This window comes from Serinus canaria, chromosome 1, assembly GCF_022539315.1.
Source record: "Serinus canaria isolate serCan28SL12 chromosome 1, serCan2020, whole genome shotgun sequence".
Lineage (NCBI taxonomy): Eukaryota > Metazoa > Chordata > Aves > Passeriformes > Fringillidae > Serinus > Serinus canaria.
In genome coordinates, this window is record NC_066313.1 from 69,234,658 (window position 1) to 69,255,913 (window position 21,256).

The following is a 21,256-nucleotide window of genomic DNA, read 5'->3' on the forward strand; positions in this document are numbered from 1 at the left end:
CTGTTGATGGGCTCATATTTTGGCAGCAGTGGTGCTATCTTGGAGCCAGATGGAACTTACCCTGACATGGGAGCAGCTTCTGGTGTCTTTTCACAAAAGCCACTCTTGTAGCCTCTGCACTACCAAAAACCTTGACAGGGAAATTATATATAATTAGCAAAAATAGTTTCCTACACCTAAGTCAAAATAACATCATAACACCAACAAAGAATGACTAGTTGCACTCATTTTGCCCCTTGCCTCTTCATCATAATCACACACTAGCAAAAAACAACCCAATTATTCTGTCATCCACAATGGTTGATCCTTACTGTGCTGTTACCTCTCTCAAATTCTGTCCTCCTCTCAAGTTTTCAAGTGCCTTTCCTCAGCCACCAAAAAGGACTGTGGTAGGCTGCTCCTGGATTGCCACCCACCAGGTGTCCACAATCCACTTTATGACTTCTTTCTTCTGCAGGACAGGAGGAAAAAAAAAAGGAAAAAAAAAAAGGAAAAATTTGTGCATCAAAATAAAGTCAGTTTAATGAAGAAAGGCAAAGGACACGCATGGAAGCAAAGGAAAACAAAAATATGCATTCTCTACTTGCCAACAGCAGTTGATGTCCAGTAACTTCTTGGGAAGTAGGGCCTCAGGATGCGTAGCATTTGCTTTTGAAAATGAACACCTTAACTACAAATACTTCCCTCCTCCTCTTTTGACTTAGCTTTTCTTTCAGAAAACAACATCACATGACACAGAATAATCTTTTGGTCTTTTTGGGTCAGCAATCCCGGCTATGTCTCCTGCCAAGCTCTTGCTCACCCCCAGCCTGCTGGCCTTTGAAGCAGGGGTGAGGAGTGACAGGAGAGTTAACCTTGATGCTGTATGAGCACTGCTCACACAGTCACATTCACTCACACAGTGCTCCCACTCTTCTGAAACAGAGGTGTGATATCAGCACCATCCTGGCTACACAGCACAGCACTATAAGCATTGCTGTGGGGGAAGCTAATTCCATCCCAGCCCTACCCTGTGTGCCAGCCTTCAGGTTATAGCAGAGAGAAATTTTTATGTAAACAGTTGTCTAGTCTTCCTATGCAGATGAGACATTATTCTGAAAGGGAGTTGAAGCTGGGATGAAAGAAGTTAAAAAGAAAATTATCTGTGCCCTTGCTATTATGGCTTTGACAAAGATAGTGGAATCCTCTGTATTCTTAAGAATCCTTATATAATTCTTATATTGTGTAAAACATTAAACAAATACATGTAAAATATAACACAAACCCACCAGTTTTCTGGTCTTGTGCCAAGAATGGCTGTAGGGCCCCAAAACCTCGCTTGACAATCCTCTTAAAAAGGCTTATACTTTTTTATGTACTCTGAGTTAGATGCACAGGAGAAATACAGACAAGATATTCTCAAAAGGTCAAAACAACAAAAACTTCACTGGGAACTTCAGAACATCAAAGAACCTTGGCAAAAGTTTAGAGCAGCATTCAGTCAATGTAAAGAATTTCTCAAAGCATTAATTTGGCATATTCAACTTAGCAAACTTCAAGCCTGTCTGATTTTACATTACTCAAAACTCTGAGAAGAGGGAATTAGAAGGAGAAAGACAGAAAAGATACAGCAAAGAACAAGTATAGCTGTCATTCCAGTGGTGATTTACACACAGAAATTCCATGAGGAGGTGGGATCAAGACATGCCCACTTCATGCTATGGCTTAAGAACCCTTTGGCTTTCCTGGGCTCTGCCCCCAGGGGGCACTTTTGTCATTTGGCCACTCAGGAGCTGGGATAGGGGCTCCAGAGGCAGGAGTGGAGCATTGCCTCTGGTGTGCCAGGGGTTGGTGGCTACTGCAGGGCTGGGCTACAGGCCTGGAGAGGGTGGGGTGTGCAGAACAGAGCATCGCCTGGCCAGGGCACGGCCCGACCTGCCCTTTCCCCGCCAAATGCACCCAAAATGTTTTGAGCCAGCAATCTTTAGTCTCTTTTACTAAGTCTCCAAAATAATAAGCTGACCTCATAGTAAAGAGCTAATTACTTTAAATATTTGTTAAAATCTTTAAAATGTTTAAATCATTAGAGAGGGAGCATATTTTTATGAAATCTACTTCTAACATTAAAATATTCCCCCCTATGTTTATATTTCTAGTGCAAAACCACTTGCAGTTAGAACAAAAAATTAATAACCTGAATTAATGAAATCACAAGCTTTGATTTTTTGCTCTAACAGACAAGACACTTCAGATTTTAGTCTGGTATTTCTCAGTGGCAGTTCTAATATTACAATCAAGCTCTGTAATGAGCCTTCTTGAGTGAAAGGGAATCAGTTACAGGTCCTTCCTCTGATTAATATTTGAAACACTGATTGGATATGAGGTATTGAGTTTTAAAAGTACCTACAAGTATTATAGAGATACCTAGCCATTTGTATGATAATAAGCTAATCATTCATTCATTTCATCTTCCTAATAATATTCTCTTTCTCTTTCTTACCTCCTGTTATTGGAATTTTGAGCAGTCTGTATAGAGGATCTTCAAATATATGTTGCAGTTTTCTTTTGGAGTCTACCACTTCAAAGACACCACCAGTCATAAAAGATTTCTGCCCCATCTTTTTTCTTTATTTTAATGCAATATCATTATCTTCAGAAATGTATCTTATCATTAAGACACTAATTAAATGTCTTTCATTTCTGGAAGTTTCTCTTCTTCCACCATCTATCCAGTGTCTATACAATGACTAGCCTCCTCTCCATTAAGCTGTTTGATATGATAATCATGTCTTCGTAGAGCAAAAATTGGTGTTAGACTTTCATGGAAACACAGAAGAAGTAGTAATCAGTAACCTTAATTAATTATAAATATTGGGCTATTCATGTCTCCTTCCTGCCCACACTCAATTATATCTCTGCACAAATTCATGACCATTTTGAAATTTATTTCTTGGTTCCTTTTGATTTATCATTATTATTCTGTTTGTAACAGTCATAAGATCCTCAGCAGTATTTTTAGCTGTGGACTTTCACTGTATGGTAACAAAATGTTGTATGCAAAATAATTTATCATTAGTAGTTTTATGAGGAACATTACTGTTTGTGGGGTATAGGCCTGCCTGCAGATTCATATTCAAATGTCCAGAAAACTGTCATCTCTTATTCTCTTTTCGTTTTTATGTTCTTCACATTTTCTCTTTATATTGAATACCAGTGCTTCAAATAAAGGTACAAAATCATTCAGGACTTTTTCTCCTTATTGTAATAAGTAATTATTTTTAATTTGTGGGTTAGTATTATTTTTCTGTCTTAGCTTGTCTCTCAACTTAGAAAATAACAAATAAATTAAAAAAAAAACAACTTCTGTGTTTTCCTAATTTATTTTCCTAAAATCCAATATGCTAAATAATCCTAAAAAATCAGATATTTCTTTACTATCCTAACAGATGAATTTTTTAGTCAAATACATCCACATTTCTGTTTTCTTTACAGCCATTTAGTTTTTGAGTTCCCTTGACAGCACAATACCAAATCAATACTCTTGTGTTTTAAGATTATTATATTTTTTCAAACTTACATTCCCCAGTTTTGTAATTATATTCAAAATGTTGCATTGTATTTGAAATTATGCTTAATTTAAAAAATCAGAGAGCCTTACCATGCCATAGCATCCAGCAAAGCAGGTCATTAACATTCAGGTTAACTCCTCCTTTCTCAAATTTGAAGTCTTTTTCCTTCCCTTTTAAACATAACAGAGCAAAATAATCTAGCACATATTATCTGATTCATATGCAATACTGATTTTGCTTTTTCTCTCTGAGAAATAATCAGCAATCAACTTTCAAGTCTAACTCAAAATGTTAAGGTCATATACTTTTTTATAATTTGTTTTGTTATTGTTTTTTATATATAAACATATATCTTCCAATAAACATTTTTTAGGATGAAAACATCTCAGTAAATTTTCCTGCCTGTCTGAGCATTCTTAAGGAACAGTTTTGCCATTAATTTTATTTTTGTATGGTTTTTAAAGCAGAAAACCTGTTAATGTTTTCATTCAAGATTGGTTGAGTGTCTAGTTCCAGAAAAGTTTAGGTGAAAAACTGGACTTTATATTTTGGGATTGCTTCTATCAGCTTTAGTCATTGCTTTTCAGTTCACAGCCTATTAAATATTTAGTGATGCATTTCAAATGCAAAAGAAAGGATATAGAAATTGAAAATAGTTACAATATTTATTATTTTCATGGCATTCAGGCTTTGTATGGTTCACTGTCAAACAGAAGAAAATAACATGAGAAATGCCTGAAGCAAATATTCCTTTAAGGTGTCCTAAGGCTCTGCTCTACCTGGAAAACCAGTGAATGTCTGAGAGGCAGGAAATACAATGCTGGTTTTTCATCATTAATGAAAAAAATTCATATCATCTAACATTGTATGTCAAAAGAAAACATGTTTTTACTGTAAAATCCTTTCCCAAACAATTTAAAATTATTTTGCATTACATTTTAGCTCAAAATCATCTATGGTGAAATACAACATCTATGGTGAAATACAACAAATTCAACTAGAATGAGACATACCATGACAACTGTTACCTAGTTTCACATTTCAAGACAGCTTTGGCTTCCAAGTGCTGAACTTACCTGTGAGGTACTATCAGCAAAATTTCAATTGCTCCTTGAATCAAAAGCACACTCTCTTCAAAATACCAGTTGCTTTTTCTTGAACTACAGGTGGTATCTAGTTGCTATTTGCAAGACAAAAAGACTGACTGACTTCATGCCGTCCTTTCTTTCAAAACAGTTTAAAACAAAGAAGGCATAATTAAATGCTAATAATAAATGTTAAATGTTAATAAAGTTAAGATCAACTCAAAGTTTAATTTCCCAAAAATCATTGCAATTGTTGAGATGATGCCTGTCATTCTATGAAAGTTCATTGGAAAATATCATAACAAATTCACTAGAATGTGAAAGAAGACCACCAAAAGGATTAGCAGGAAGTATTTCAGCTCAAAGAACAGGAGATCTGCAGATTGGCTTAAGGTTTATAAATGAAGTGAAAATAAGAAGGATCCTAGACCAGCTCACATATTTAGTAATAAATAGTGCAGTCTGAGGGCACCTATATAGAATGGGAACAAACCAGCAGATCCATTGTGTTGGGCTGGAGATCCTGTTTCTGCCTGTCAAAATTCCCAACAAAGAAAGCATGTAGATCATAAAGATGTGGGTCATAAGAGCTCACTGTAATTTTAGATGACACTGTGTTAAAGAAATTTCCCTGTCTGACCATCCATAAGCCACTCCCACTACCTGAGACTTTCATTTCTGGAACCAAAGACCATGGGCATCTTCAGGGAGATGACAAGTGCCCATCATGATCTCCTACACACCCCACTCTCACGCAGTCAGACCAGGCTTCCATACTGGCTCAACCCTTGGATTTCCACAGCAGAATCTCAGACATCTGGATCCCTAAAATAATTTAATCATGGTGCAATCACAGAATAGCAGGCCAAGCTGGTGCCTCTGAGGACAGATCCTGAGCAAAGGACTCCTGGGCTCTCAAACCCTCACAATTGGTGCATGGTAACGTCTGGGGTCTTCCAGCTGAGTGCCCCTGAGTTCCTGGTTGCCTGGCTGGCCACAGGCCCCTGTGCCCTCTGTTCTGCAAAGGGACAGCAGGTCACAGCCTCTTGGCTGGGGCTGCAACACCCAGAGCTCAGCCTGCACCTCGAACTGCAGCTGCACCCCGACCTACCAGCACTGAATGTATTCCTCAGCAGTCACGAGAAACCTTAATTGAATAATTATGAAACCACATTACCAAAAGCAGAAAGGACCTCTGAGTTTCATCTGTTTCAGAATAAAACCGCTTTTAACTAAGAGTTAATAATCGTACATCACTACTGTGAGAGGGTAGGAAGGGAAAGGCCCTAACGTCATCACTGTCAGATAGAGACCAGTTTACACTTGGACATAAGAAGGAGTTTGTTCTTTCTACAATCAAGGAGCCTTACCAAATTCAAGATGAGTTATTTCTGATTCAAAATCAAATTTCTTTCTAAGGTAATGAAAATTTGTACTTTTAGTTCAGTTTTTTACAAGGAGGAATTGAGAAGTTATTTAGTAGAACTCAACAGAATGGCTCAGAAACAGAGATAAATGTAGTTTAATGAAGCACATGATACTGACAAGATACAGAACAATGTAGCCACAGTACACTGAAAAGCCTTACCGCTGCAGCTCCAGTCTTGTTCCACATTTCTAAACAGTAAAAGTAAAAAGGACAGATAGATTTTGTTTTTTGAGAATATTAGTTTATCCACGATGCTTCAAAATTGCACATATTTTCATAGGAAAAATATATCATTATTTATCCCAGAGGAGTACATATATCATTATTTAATACACAAGAAAAATTGTTTTCTTCTTCTCCATTTCCTCCTCCAATTCTTAAAAATTACCTATTCAGAATTCTTCAAGAGGAAAACAAGAGGCTGAGCCCAGAGCCCCTTGCTGCTCTGAGGCTGGGCATCTCTGAGTCAAGCATATAACATTCATCTCTTGTTTAACAAATGAAATAGCAAGCCTGGTTGTGTTAATGTGGACAAGTTGCAGCTATAAACTATCCTGTATAAAAAAAAAAATCTATTTTTGAAATTTACATGTGTGGTCACTTGATTTTAGTCCACTTCCTATTTGCTGCTGATCTATTGATTCAATAGTTTGACCCAATAGCACCATCTCTGTACAAGTTTACATGGTTAGCGGAATTTTCCAGTTCCCCAAAGTATTATCAATACTACTGCAACATTTTGAGCAGATTTTATCAGTATTCTAAGAACAAAACGTCTGATTTGGCAATACATCTCTTCCACAAACTTGGTTGTTGATATCGACTATGCCACCATCTGAAGCTGCTTGGAATACTCTAGTTTCCCCTCTTCTAAACAATCTCCCTTTTGAAAAAGAAGAGAACAAGAAACAAGGAGGATGATAACACTTTTTCAGTGCTTCATAGCTTTGAAACTGACACACCAGAAGGGTTTTTAAAATTCACAGTAATTAGAACTTTCATTCAAAGTACAGGCCAGTGAGAGCTGAATCAAAACCCAGTTTAACATCTGGGAAAAAACCCTAAAAAACCAAAAACCAAAACAACCAAAAACTCAAAAAAAGAAGCATCAGTGACGAATTGCAAATAACACTTCAAAGCAGCAAAACATTCCTTTATTCACAAGAAATTTCCAGACTGTCAGCTGAGAGCAAGGAGCTTGTATGAGCTGTTCTGTCAAGGAAACAAATGAATGTATTCCAGTTCAGAAGGAAAAATTCTCATCAAATATAAATACATGCCTTTTAAATTAGGAAAAATAATCACAAGGCTAATTTTGCAAGGAAGGGAATACTTAAGACAATACTTTAAAAATCTGATTTATGCTTATATTGAGTGTTATTCCTTGACAATTTAACTTAAACAGTAATTTTGTGGAAGTGTTTACCTTTCTCCATGATTACAGATGGAATTTATAGTTTTAGCTTAGATGTATAACAGAAATAAAGATAGTCAGAGTGAGTCTGCCATCTTATATATATGACAAGTAGACTCTAATTCAAATCTATAGAAATTATTATAAATTTATTTCTATGCTTATATTTGTCTGTAAATTTTTGTGTATAGGTATAAAATGTTGGGAGGAGGAACAAAACATAAACTAGGACAAAAAAAGTTGAAATATAGTCAAAGTTGGACAGTCTGAACTGTAACAGGGGACAAAAACCCAAATGAAAAATAACATTAAAAATATTAAAGCACTGGGTAAAGGAAAATAAAACCCACCAGACTATAGTTCTCAGATCTGCTAATGGAAATATTGAAGGACATAGAAGCAAATGAAAGCAGGTAAAAAGCTCTTTGAAATCTGTGAAGTGAAAATGTAAATCAATGAAGCCAGAAGTGATAAGATCTTTTATACTAAAGTTTCAAAAAGATAATAAGATTTTTTTAAGATATTAATGAATAAATATTCTGATCTTATAATTTTGAGGATAAAGTACAACAAGCTATTGCACTATTAAGAGTTACAGGCATTTTGGATACCTTATTAGGATTTTATAAATTAAATCTTAGATTCATCATGACAAGCAAATTTTGTCATTTCATTTCTTTCAAGTTCCCACATAATTTAAAAGAATAGACAAAATGATCACATCTACTTACGTGACAGGATCTGCTAACCTTGTTTTGCTGAGCCTGAGGGGTAACTGAGTGCCTGTCTCATTTTCTCAGAAGAGATTTGGCTGTGGTTCAGTCCAGTCATGAATATAATGTCACCCACGTTAATGTTATTTTTGTGCTTTTGCTCACAGCCTATAGGCTTATTCTGGCTGCAAGAGATCTTTGACTAACCCCATTTTGTGAGGGAACCTTCTCTGGGCACAAGCCCAAAATATACACCATTACAGCGGTTCTATAGGGAATCCTCAGGAACTTAATGAATCAGCTTTATGACTTCTTTGCACTGAACCATTACCAATTTGCTGTGGAGTATCAGAGAATCTGATCCAAGAATTAATGTTATTGACTGGCTTAGCATGATTATTGCAGAGTTAAGCTTTAACCTAGAATTAAAGAAAGGGTTTTTTTCAAACTAGAATCAGACCCAAACAAGCAAATTTACAATTTGCATTCATTCAAACCATAAGACAGAACCATGTGGAACTTGCAGGAAACATCTGTGGTTATAGGTATAAAAATAATCTTTTTTTAGTGGTTCATGCTGTTATCTTTGTATTAAAAATGGAATTTGTAAAAAATTATTTGAGTGTCATTACCTCCTGCTGACTTCAGTGAGAAATGGAGTTACTCAGTGCCTTAAAAGTATTGGACTTTTGTTGTTTCACAATGTTATTAAAACTGTCAACTCCGCTAAAAATATCTGCTAAAGTGATAAAACTTCTAACTGGTATGATTTACCTGTTGAATTTACTTTTGAATGCAAAAAAGCCTGTTGTAGTTTACTCTGGCATAATTTTCTAGTCTAATCTTCATAGATTGGATGGTTATTTCCTTCAATTTCCTATTTTAGGAAAACAAAAAAAAGGATTAAAAAAAAAAAAAGGATAATTCCTTTACTTACTAATCTGAAGTGTCCTTAACATTTGTACTCAAAGGTAGTAATGCTGAAAGTGTACTACATTAGCTGGTTTATTAGTTTTCCTGACAGCTTGGAGGCACAGCCTCCCAATGTGGCATCAATACATAATGTGATCTTTTTCTGCAGAGGGTCGTTCTTATTTGGAAGACACATCACATTATGATAAATGGCACCCACAGTATTTTAGACCCACATATCTAAAAAGGTACATAATGCTCAAGTGTTGGAAGAGGTCTGGGGGACATACCATTTTCAATGTAATAACTTTTTAAAAAATACATGTTCTGAGGTTTGTACTCTTTTGTGAATGTCTCTGACTTAAAAATTGTTTTCATCTTCTTGCTGTAAAATTATTTCATACATGATTACATTCAATAAAAGAAAACCATTTTAATGCACTGAGATCACATTAATCTTGTCTTTAAAACAATAAAGAAGTAATTGTTTTTGAAGTAGACCTTTTAGCCTTCAGAGTCTTCTTTTCAACATACCATAATATATTGTTTAATACTGTCATTCAAAAGTCAAATAATGCATTCTTTATGCTTCTAAGCCTTTGTAGGGCTCAAATCCCTTTTTGTATTTGAGTCAAAACCAGATTGCCAAACTACTTCACAGTATTTTGGAGAAAAGGGAGAAAGATATTTATGCAAGACTTTATAATAAAAGTTTTCTTGAAATAATAAATATAGCACTGAAATAAGAAAACTAAGAAAAATTCATCCATTCTGTCAGTCTTGGCTTGCTCCATATGGAGAAGAGGGGATGGATCCAGGGCACAAGAGGTTAAGGTCTGTTATTTTCAGCTGGGGAATGGAAAGAGAAAAAAAGTTAAAAAAAATTGAAAAAAGTGGGAAAAAAAGGTAAAAGAAAAAGGAAAAGGAAAAAAAAAGTAAAAGAAAAGGGGGAAGGGAAGGGAAGGGAGGGAAGGGAAGGAGGGAAGGGAAGGGAAGGGAGGAGGGAAGGGAAGGGAAGGGAAGGGAAGGGAAGGGAGGAAGGGAAGGAAGGGAAGGGAAGGGAAGGGAGAAGGGAAGGGAAGGGAAGGGAAGGGAAGGGAAGGGAAGACTCCATTGAGAATTTAGAGTCTTCCACTACCTAAAGAGACCTTATTCACAAGACAACCATATTCTTCTACTCTTATTATAGACTTGCAGAAGAAACTGCACAGTCACAACCTGCAGCATGGAAAATCATAAAGGCAACAATGAAGCAGTCCTTAACAATAAGAGCTGCTAAACACTGATACAAATTGTCCAAAGAGGATATGGAATCTCCATCTTAAGAAATTCTTTGGATAAAGTCCTGAACAGTTTGACACCAATTTTGAGGGTAGATCTACAGCAGTGGAACACTGGACTAGGCGACCTTCAGAGATCTATTTCAGCCTGCATTTTTCTATGATTAGGTAAACAGCTGTGTTTCAGTATTTTAAGGACATTAAAAAAAGTTAAGAGTTACAAAACTGAAGTCCTCTTTTAATAATATTTGCCAAATTTTGGCACTCTATCGACTTGGCCAAGGGTTTTGGTGATCTATAGAGAGCTTGCTGGAGTGTGTCACAGAGGCAAACTCTTTGTTGCACCTGTTTTAAATCCAATCAGGCATTGAAGTAGGTCATTGATTTGTTAATGCCATCAGCTGCCAAAGAGTTCAAGGTCGATGGAAGCCATACACTAGATACCAAACTCAAAAAATGTCAATTAAGCCACTATACATTTTTAAGCCCTTTTTATAACTAGTACCAAAGCATTCTAATTCCCACATATATCTACATTTTCACACTTCACAGAGCATGAAGATGCACATCCTCCTTTCCTGTGAGAGTGAGTTCCCCCACTTGTTTACACCTTTTCTGGGAGAGGTGGTGGTGCCCTTGCTTTACATCCACAGAGCTCCCTACAACCTGCTAATGCAGCGACTGTGAGACAGAACACAGGCCTGGTGGGAAAGCAAAACAGAAAAAAACAGTCCAATCAGTCAAAACAAGCAAAAAAAAAAAAAAATCCCCACATTATGAAGAATGACAATCAAACCTAAATGCCCAAAGTCGTCCTCTGATCCTGTGTGGCATCCAGCTAGCACTCCAAAAGCATGCAAGTCCTCACTGCATCTTGTGTCATGCCTGACAGCACAGCTCTTGGATGTCCTAACCCACTGCAGTGTATTTAAACTGCTGAGTCACACACCTGGTGTTCGCCACCATACTCAGTCCACAGGCTTCTCTTCTGTGTTGTGCTTTGACTACAATGTGGCCAAGATTCCAGGGTCCATGTGACAAATATGTAGTCACTGACATTTAGACAGCTTAATCTGAAAAGGAATCCCTACCTAGGTTTCACTAGCAGCATTTAACTGCTCTAGGGTCAACAGAAGAGAAGGGGCTGATAGGGCAGGGGAAACGCTGCTTTTGATAGCAGGAGAGAAATAACTGGATAAAAATATGCCATGTTCATTACAGCAGAGAGAACAGAGAGCTGAGCATAGAGGGTCTGATAAAGTCTCATGGGAAAATAGGGTCTCTATGCACTTCAGACTGGTTTGTGCTGCTCCATACCTTGTGCAAAGAAGAAACAAAATTCTTTCACTTTAATTCTTAGTGTCAAAAAGAACATTTATACTTCTTCATTTTACAGACATTCAAAATGTATAAATGAATTATCAGCATAGCTACCCTGTTTAGTTTAAAATCTGTAAATATTAACTTTGAAAAAAACTCTGACATGGTTCATGGTGCACAGTGCTCTGTTTCACTGTGTTTAGTTGAAGTAATTAATCTTACGATAGAAAAAGCAGGTTCAGCAAATGAAGTTTTAACAAATCTGGCTTTTGCAGATCTAAGACCCTGAAGCACCTGCAGCTCCCACAGCTTGTCCCTGTGTGAAAGGCTTATCAAGCACTCTGTTATTACTCCACTGGTCAGACTTATAGAATCACCCTGCCCTCTCCTCAGATTTCTAGGAAGCTTTTGCCTCCAGTGTTTCTTGATTCTATGGGAATTTCAGGACAAAGGTCCTTAGGGACTGAACATTCCTCAGTCCTCAGTAATTTTGAGTATGAAGACAGTTTCAACTGCAGGAAGTCCATGAATGAGGATTATTAAAAAAAATAACAGAATCTGTGCATTTTTATCATACTCTGCAATCACATAAAAAAATCAACATGATGTACAGAATCTAATGAATCAAAAATATTTTTAAAAGATCTATTGCTATTTCCTCAGGTTGCTAAACCAGCAATCTCAACAGATTTTTAGAGGTTTAAAAACACTCTGCTGGAGCAGCAGATTTATGAATACACAGGACAAACAGGTGCAAGAGATGAAAGAAGGAAGAAAGAAAGATGCTGAGATTGTATTATGTGAAACCATGGGATTGTATCTAATAGTGTATTTTAATTTATGTCCTTGCTAAAGGATAAACCAATTTTTTGTTTTATCTTTATGGATATTCAAAAAATTTTTAAGTACAGTCTGTTTCCTATGAAATTAAACACAATAGAGAAAACATAAATAATATCTTGGACATTGTAGAGGTCAAAAGGTGTGGAGGAAAAAGCCCTGTGATTTCTCAGACTTTTTCTTGTTTTTGTGGGGCTTTTTCTTGGTTCCAAAAATTTTGTAGGCATGATATTTACCACACAGATTCTCCTCTAGACTTCTTTCAGAACTGATGCCTCAGTATCTTTAGCAGAACCATAGCACATCATCTGTAAGACCCAGCCTCCTCACTGCTGAACAGCACATTCTCAGTGCAGATGGGCATTTTCAGTGTTGCTTATAATCACTACAGAATATAGTTGTATGTTGACATTTAATGTCTTCTCTACCAGCAAAAAAATATAATCCAAGCATTGGAATAGTTTCTAAGTAATCTCATCAGTATCTGGTGGAAAGGAAAGCTGAAGCCTACACCACAGGCATTTTGCTAACCAGTATGATCTTTATAGGACTGGTGCATATTCTATCCTCCCTTTTCTGGCCTACTATTTCTGCTGGAAATAGTAAGCTCAGCTGTACTTCACACTATCTGTAACAATTCAACCCCAAACAAACAAATTTATCTTCAAATCAGTAAAAAAAAAATCATAATTTATTTCACACAGTATGAGAAGTGGAGAGCTTAGAATTGATTTAAATCCTCGTCTGAGTATGTAAATCCATGGTAGTGGATGAAATATTTCTGGAGGGTTTTCCTTTGTAGGTAAAACTACAATACTATTATCTTGTATTCTTAGTCTTTTATTCTAGATTGACTCTGAGAGGATCATCTAGAATGAACCTACCACATGAAATAACTTTCAGAAGTTTCATGGAATCACAGAACATGCTGAGTAGAAAGGGACTCAGCAGGATCATCAAGTCCAGTTCCTGGCCCTATGCAGGACTATCCCCAAGAGTCACACCATGTGCCCAATTGCATTGTCTGAATGCTTCTTGTACTCTGCCAGGCTGGTGCTGTGATTGCATTCCTGGGGAGCCGGTTCCAGTGCCTTTCTTCTGGGTGAAGAACCTTTTCTTGATATCCAACCCAAAACTCCTCTGACTCAGCTTCTTGCTGTTCCTTCAAGTCCTGTGACTGACCACAAGAGCAAAGTGCATGTCATCCATCCTTCACAAGGACGTTTTAGACTGCAACAAGGCCTCTTCTCACTCTCCTCTTCTCCAGGCTGAAGAAACCAGCTGACCACAGCAGCTTTTCATAAAGCTTCCTCTCCCGACCCTCCACCATCCTTGTGCCCCTCCTTTGGATGCTTTCTAGCAGCCTAATGTCCTTTTTATTGTGTTGTATCCCAAACTGCACACAGTATTCAAGATAAATCTGCACCAGTGCAGAGCAGATTGCCAAAACTCATTCTGTCTGATCTCTGCTATTTACATACACTTCCAGGTCTCTGATTCTTTTTGTACATACTTATGCAGGGTCTGTCTCTGTAATAATTATTTGAAAGTGGTAGGGAATGTTCCCATTGAGACTGTCATTGGAACTGTTCATTTATGTCATTAAAATAGTAAAATAGTTTCTCATGTAAAAAGGTCATGTGCCATTTAACATTTTCCAAAACAAATGCCAATCTCGGCCAAAGACTCAGCATAAGTCATCACCTATTTCTAGTTGGAAAATTGCAAATCTCAACCCTGACTGGGTGGGTTTAAGTAACTTAAAATCTAGGGCATAGTTTCATGCATTACTTGGACCAAGCACATGATGAAATAATTCTTCTAAAAGCATAGACATAGCCAATGTTCTGACCAAAATTCTACCTCAAATTAATAAAAATGTAACTCCATATCTGAGCAATTGAAATAAACACATCTCCATTTCTTAGAGAGTGGGAATTCTTCTGTATATCATGGCTTCTCAGTATGGTTGTAATAGCAATTCCAAAAGTACTTAAAACTTTTACTACAAACTTTGTTACTTTGGGACCAATACAAGCAAAAGATTTATGATGAGGCAGAGGCCAGCTTTTCAAAACAAATCTAGTTTTATTACTCAACTGGAATGTAAAGTTTTATGTGTTGGAATTGAAAAACAAAAAGTTTGATGTCCATATTGGCAATATTATGTTCTGCTGAATATGAAGCTTCATCTCTGTCTCATTTCTGAGCAGGAGAGTTTTTATCACTAATATCCTATTGAGAAAATCCTTTATAAAATCCTTTGTTCTAAATTCTGCTCATGCTGTTTTCATATGCCTCCTCAGTCAGGTATTCATTAAAACTTGATATATAGTCATTCATCTTTCATTGTTCTGTTTAAGCAACTCCAATCAGCCGTTCAGATTTTTGTAGTTCTTTTGTGTCAATACAGACATGTTCATTTGCATAATGATGGTCTCTCGTTTCCTTTTTTCAGACACAGAATTATCTTCACAGCCATTAAAAATAATAATAAATTGGAATTAAAAAATAGATACAGAAAAATGAGACCTACTTACCTCTTATTGGAAATAAAGCAGAGCCTCTTAATACCCTGCATACGACCTATATCTCACTGGTTTGTCATGGCATTATGTGCACAGCATGCTCAAATAACATCAGAAAGCCCTGTTGATTGGATATCTGTCACTATAGGTGGAAAGCAGCACTTTGTAAGATCTTTGAAGCTTTCAAATCTAGGCTTGTGCTTCAATACCTTCAAATTCCAGGTGGATTAGGAACTCACAAAAATCTCCTTCTTTCTCTGTCCATCTTCATTGGCTTCCCTAAACTGCCTTCTCCTGCAATTTTTCCTACTGATAGAAAACTTAATGTCTCAATTAGGACCTTTAACAAGAAAAGAGAAGTTGGCTAGAGTCTTGAGATGAACTACTGTATGAGTCTGAAGTAAGTATGATTAAACTCTGAAGAAATTACTTCAGTACAACTTATTTCCTTTAGGGTTTTTTGGGGACCATCCTATAGTATGTCAACTGTAGTATTTTCAAACCCATAAACTTATAATGGATTTATAAGAATGTCAAAGTGAAATTCTTCTTCCTCCTTTATTGTGTAATCCCTCCTCTTTGTAAAGAAACTATTTTTTTAATATTTCTTAAGAAATTGACTTTACGTATTAGTATTGCACCTAAATGGTGATTAGAGATTCACCATTTGGTGCAAATACTAAAGTATGTATTTAGTATCGACAATATACTAGAGAATAATAATACATAGTAATGAGTTGTCATGAATACCTATCCAAATTTTATATGGATTTCTTTTTGTCAATCCATCTTTCTGTCAGTTTAGCCATTTATGTCAATAGTGAATATTAGAGCCAGATTTTAATTGTGAATGACTTTCACAGTATCAGAATGGTTGAAGTTGGCAAGAAAACTCTGCAGGTCATCTGGTCCAGCTCCCTTCCTTAACCAGGGCCACTAAGAACAAGTTTTCCAGGATAGGCTCCAGATTTTTTTTTCTTATCTCCAAGGAACAAAACTGCACAACCACCCCTGGAAAGCCTATTGCAGTACTTGATCATCTCATTTAGAAGAGGAAAAAAAAAAAAAAAAGAAAAGGTGTTGCCTGGTACCTCCTGTGCTTCAATTTGTTCCCATCACCTCCTATTCTCTCACTGGGAACCATTGAAAGAACCTGGCTCCATCTTCTTTGAACCCCCCCTTGAAGTATTTATGTCATTGACAAGACCTTCTCCTGTCCCTGCTGGACAATCACAGCTCTCTCAGCCTTTCCTCACAGGAGAGATGCTTCATCCCCTTTCACATTTTCGTGGCCCTTTGTTGGACTCTATCCAGTAGGTCCCTGTCCCACAGAGGAGTCCAGAACTGTGCGCAGCACTCCAGGTGTGGCCTCAGCAGCACAAAGTAGAGAGCAAGGATCACCTCCTTTAAACTGCCAGCAATACTCTGCTTAATGCAGCCCATTTTGTAATGGCCACATTGCTAGTCCATGCTCTACCTTGTTACCCAGTGGGACTGCCTGGTCCTTTTCTGCCAAACTTCTTCTGAGCCAGAAGACTTCCCCATGTGCAGGATTTTGTATTTCTGCAGATTGAACCTACTGAGATTTCTATCAGCCCACTTCTCCAGCCCCCTCAGGTCCCTGTGGAGGGAAGTACCTCTTTGGTGTCACAGCTCTCCTCTCAGTTTAGCCTGCAAACTTTCTGCCTCGTTATCCAGATCTTTACTGAACAGGGTAAAGAGGACCAGATTCAGTATTTGCCTCTGGGGTTCACCACTCGTCACTGTCCTCCAACTGCCTTTGGTGCTGCTGCTGGCCCCTTCAAACCCAGTCAGGTAGCTTTCAATTCAGCCCACACTTCTCACTGTTTGTTCACTGTGCACTTTGATATTCCAACAAAGGGCAGCTGCTAAGGTTTTAAGTACATCACTGCTAATATTAGCTTGCTTGTAGGCATTCCTGGCTCATACCTTTCTGAGTCAGGCTAATGCTCTGGTCCTGATGGATGCCCTGTCTGCATGATTTTTAAAGTACTGATTCTAATGCAATGTCTTCTGATAAATCATAGTCAGACAAAAGAGAAAGGTTTGAAATCTTACTTCTCTATACCTGCTAGGAAAATCATCAACTTCCTCTCAGTGCACAAATAATATTTTGGTCTACACCTGGTACCTGGAATCCACATGGAAGGTGAAGTTGCAAAGCAGTTCCATAGTCACACATACAGTTCATATATCCCAAAAGTTTTCAGATCTACAGAATGCTGAAACTCAAGTTAATGCTCTGACCTGGGGAGGAAAAAGCTGGTTTGGAAACTTGGCCCAAAAGACTGGGAATGAATGATAAAGATTACTTCCATATCTTTCATTTAGTTTCTTTGTTTTAAACTAAGATAGACAAAACATAGTGAGAAGTTTTATTATAGACCAAATGCACTTTAGCTAAATTACTGAGTCATGTTAAACAAAGGCTCAGTAATGCTACCATCTTGGCTAAATGTAGCATGTAAGCACTTATTTGAGACCATTTTCGGTTTAGATTTGACAATTTCCTCTATGAGTCCACTGAGGTCATGCCTCTTCTGTGAAATAAAACACAGGACCAGGGACTTCTTGTGAGAGTGATAACATGTCTTACCCCATACAAAAGGTTGTAGTTCTGGAGAATCCTCAATTGTAAGCGATTTTCTGTAAGGGATTTTCTCTTACATCCCCAAAAGTTAGCTGCCTTTGTCCGTAGGACTACTCAACACACTACCTATCCAGACAACAATGCAGGACTATCTTTCCTGGCTGATTTGCATTGCCATTTGGTATAGATACAAATGAGCAGGAAAAAAAAATCCTATTTTGAGTATTTATGCTCAATAAATTACTTCCTATTAAAGTATAAGTAGGATCAAAAGCATGTTCATGTTCACAGTCACACAGGCGAACATAAAGGGTTAAAGTGAAAACAGAAATTAATTCAAAGTTATTTTTAAAAAATAGTTTTACATTCCAAACAGTGACCTGCTTTCATGGTCTTCACTGTAAAATCAGTAACAAACATCAAATTATAAATTTGTAACACAGGAAAGTGATGCTTGCTTTACATAGCAACCAAAACCACATTCCTATCACATCCACAGTATTGTCTTTAGCTTTCCCAAATTACAGAAAATAGGATTCCTAGAACTGTAGCTTTTGTGTTTGCTTGGACAGGTTTTTAAACATGACTGCTCTTTCATCATGGTGAGGAATTCACTGGTTTATTTTTAAGAGAACTATTTTGATTTCTGCACTTCCTAAAGGATTTAAATGCTGGAATTATATACACTTTATCTAAGTCCTGGCAAATGAGAAAGCCTGTAAATAATTGGAACAAGTTTTAACGACATACACATCAGGAACACAGACCACAGATTATAGAAAGGCATGAAAGTAACACCCCGTAGATTTTTTCCTCTCATAAAAAAATGCAAGAGCACAGGGCAATCACTGTACATGTAAATTCTGTTACTAAAATATTCAGTTTAATCAGTAAAATAGGCACAAGCTCAACAGTTAGAGTGTGCAGCTCAATCTGTGATAAATATCAAGGCATGAAGCATGAGTCATAAAGTAGGAAAATGCAGTGTATCAAAATATTTCTGACTAGTATATATTAGCTTCAGCCAATTATGTAAATAGCAATATGACCTGAAAAGTGAATAGTCATTTGAATGAGTTGGAGTTGACAATGAAAATACAGTTTGATCACGTTTTGAAACCTAATTTCTAGGACGGTTATGAGGTGCTGTCCTTCAGAATGACATTGAATATAGCCTGTGTTTTGAGATTCTTCCCCAGAAGAGGAAATTAGGCTCAGGATTCAGGTTTCTTGTTATAAATTCACTGATCTCTGCTAAATGGTTTCTGAGGTTCTTCTGTCTTATTTTCTATCCCCTTGCCCCTTTGCACATAAACCCCCATCCCATCTCCTCAGTTATTTTTTTAATCAGTGACATAGAATATTTTCTACCCACTGTAACAACCAGAGAGAAAAAAAACCAAACACCTTTTAAAGTGCTTGTAATAAACTTGGATGAAACATACATGAACATAAATATCTTAAAACTTTTCAAGATAAAAAGATGCAAACAATGCAGCAAAGAAGAGCAGCTCTTCAGTCATGTCCCAACTTCATCTTCTAATGGAACCCCAATTATTTTGGAATACCTGTAAGAGGAGGGAAGAGGAAAACTTAGTCCCGCTTAGATTTGTCTTAAAAAGAAGGAACTTCCCATCCGCTGGTGTTTAGTGTTTTCTGTCGAAGGCAGAAATTTCCAAGGGTTCGGCAATTCCGCTCCTGGCCTCTAGAGGCAGCAGGCGAGGCGCTGTACTCGCTCCCGCCAGAAGGTGGCAGTGTAGCACCGTTCTGTAAAGCTCCGTTGCGCCTACAGGGAAGCTGAATTTCCACTTATTTCCCTTTATTCCCAGGGAGCCGTTCACCCCCTCCACCCTCCCCCAGCTCACTCTGTGGGGGCGATGCCAAGAGTTTTTCTCAGTCTCGAGCCTTAAATTTTCCAATAAGCAACAACAACACAGTCAAAGGCTGATGGGGCATCATCTGTTTCTCCGGCAGTGGTTGGAGTCTAGCTGCCTCCCACTCTCCTTCCAACCTCTCACAATGTCCTTGTAAAAAGTGTCTCTTCATCCTTCCTTTAGGTCTCTTTTATGTACTTAATGGAGAGATTATTTTCAGAATATATCACAGAATAATTAATTTTTTTTTCCTCCATAGGTCTGTACTCTCCTTGACTTTAAACTTAAGCCAATTTCTTATATATTACTCATGTGCATTCTTCTTCTAGATTAATTCAGCCTTAAAAATAAAGCAATTCAAACTGTCTAGAATTTCAATTTGGCAGAAAAGTATTTTGAAGGACATGAGACAATTTTCTTGTGATTTTTCACATTGGGATATTAAAAGACAGTAAATCAGTTTTAACTAACCTGGTTCTTTGGACATATACCTATCAAAACTGTTATTAGATGTGACCTCTTATTTAAATACATGGAAATCTGGCTATTTCAACTTAATAGGAACTGGAAAATAACCTTAAGAAATAAGTTGCAAATATATTTCTCTTCCTAAGCAAGCAGATAATAATATCTAGTGCTTTTAAATTTAAAACAAACAAACAAAAAAAATTAAAATCCTTTTAAAAACCCCCAAAAATATATAAACAAGAGTGAAGTAAAATAACCCACAATAATCTATTTAATTTTAATTTTTGCCTAAATCTCTCTCAAATAGAAACCTTAGATTCTATACCATTAGGAAAAACATATTTTTATGAATTATTGGATACATATACAGGAAAATAAAGTAACTTCAGAAACATACAGGTCAGATTAATATTTTTTTGGTTTATATGTCAGAAAGTATAAATGAAATGTTGAGCAAAATTAGTTAATAGAGTGATAGTGAATAAACAGTATCAGAAATACATCTAAAACTAATTTCCAGGAAAGCCTAAGTGTCCTAGATTTTGCTCCCTTAGAGCAAATGTAATTCTCCACCATCTACTTAGCTTGGCATACAGCTTTTGATTCATGGGGTGACATAAAAATACTTAATTTATGTAAAAAATTAGAAGAATTCAATGTTCCAATTCATCAGATTTTCCTGGAGGATTAACTTTATAACTTTCTTATTTTTCTATCCTTCTTTAAATACTTCTCTTTCCATTCAACAATACTGTACACCTAGAGAAGATAGTACATATGAGAAATATATCTGCATTTGCATACATAGAAATGATGCTTGCCTGTTAGATACATTCAAGTAGTTAAGAATTTATACAGCAAGTTAAAAGAACCTGAGCTAGTACAGAATAAAAGATATTATCTTTGCATGTCCTAGCAGTGAAAATTTTTTTTTTTTTGAACCTCGACTCAAGTTCCTGAATTCCTTGTAATCAATTTTAAGGCCTTATTTGAGTAAAGAATATTATAAGTTCTACAAGCCTGGGGTTTTTCTTCACAGAAAACAAAAAAGAGACAAAATTTTCTGCATTTTGATGTGACTGCAAACTTTGGCTGGGATAATCCTTTTGACCTAGCAACTTTGAAAAATTCTTGGGCAAGAGGTTCCAAGATATCCAAAAACCCCTCAAAGAAAATGTTTCTAGAATTAACCACATACTAACAAAATTATAACGGTATTTTTTTTTTCAAAAGA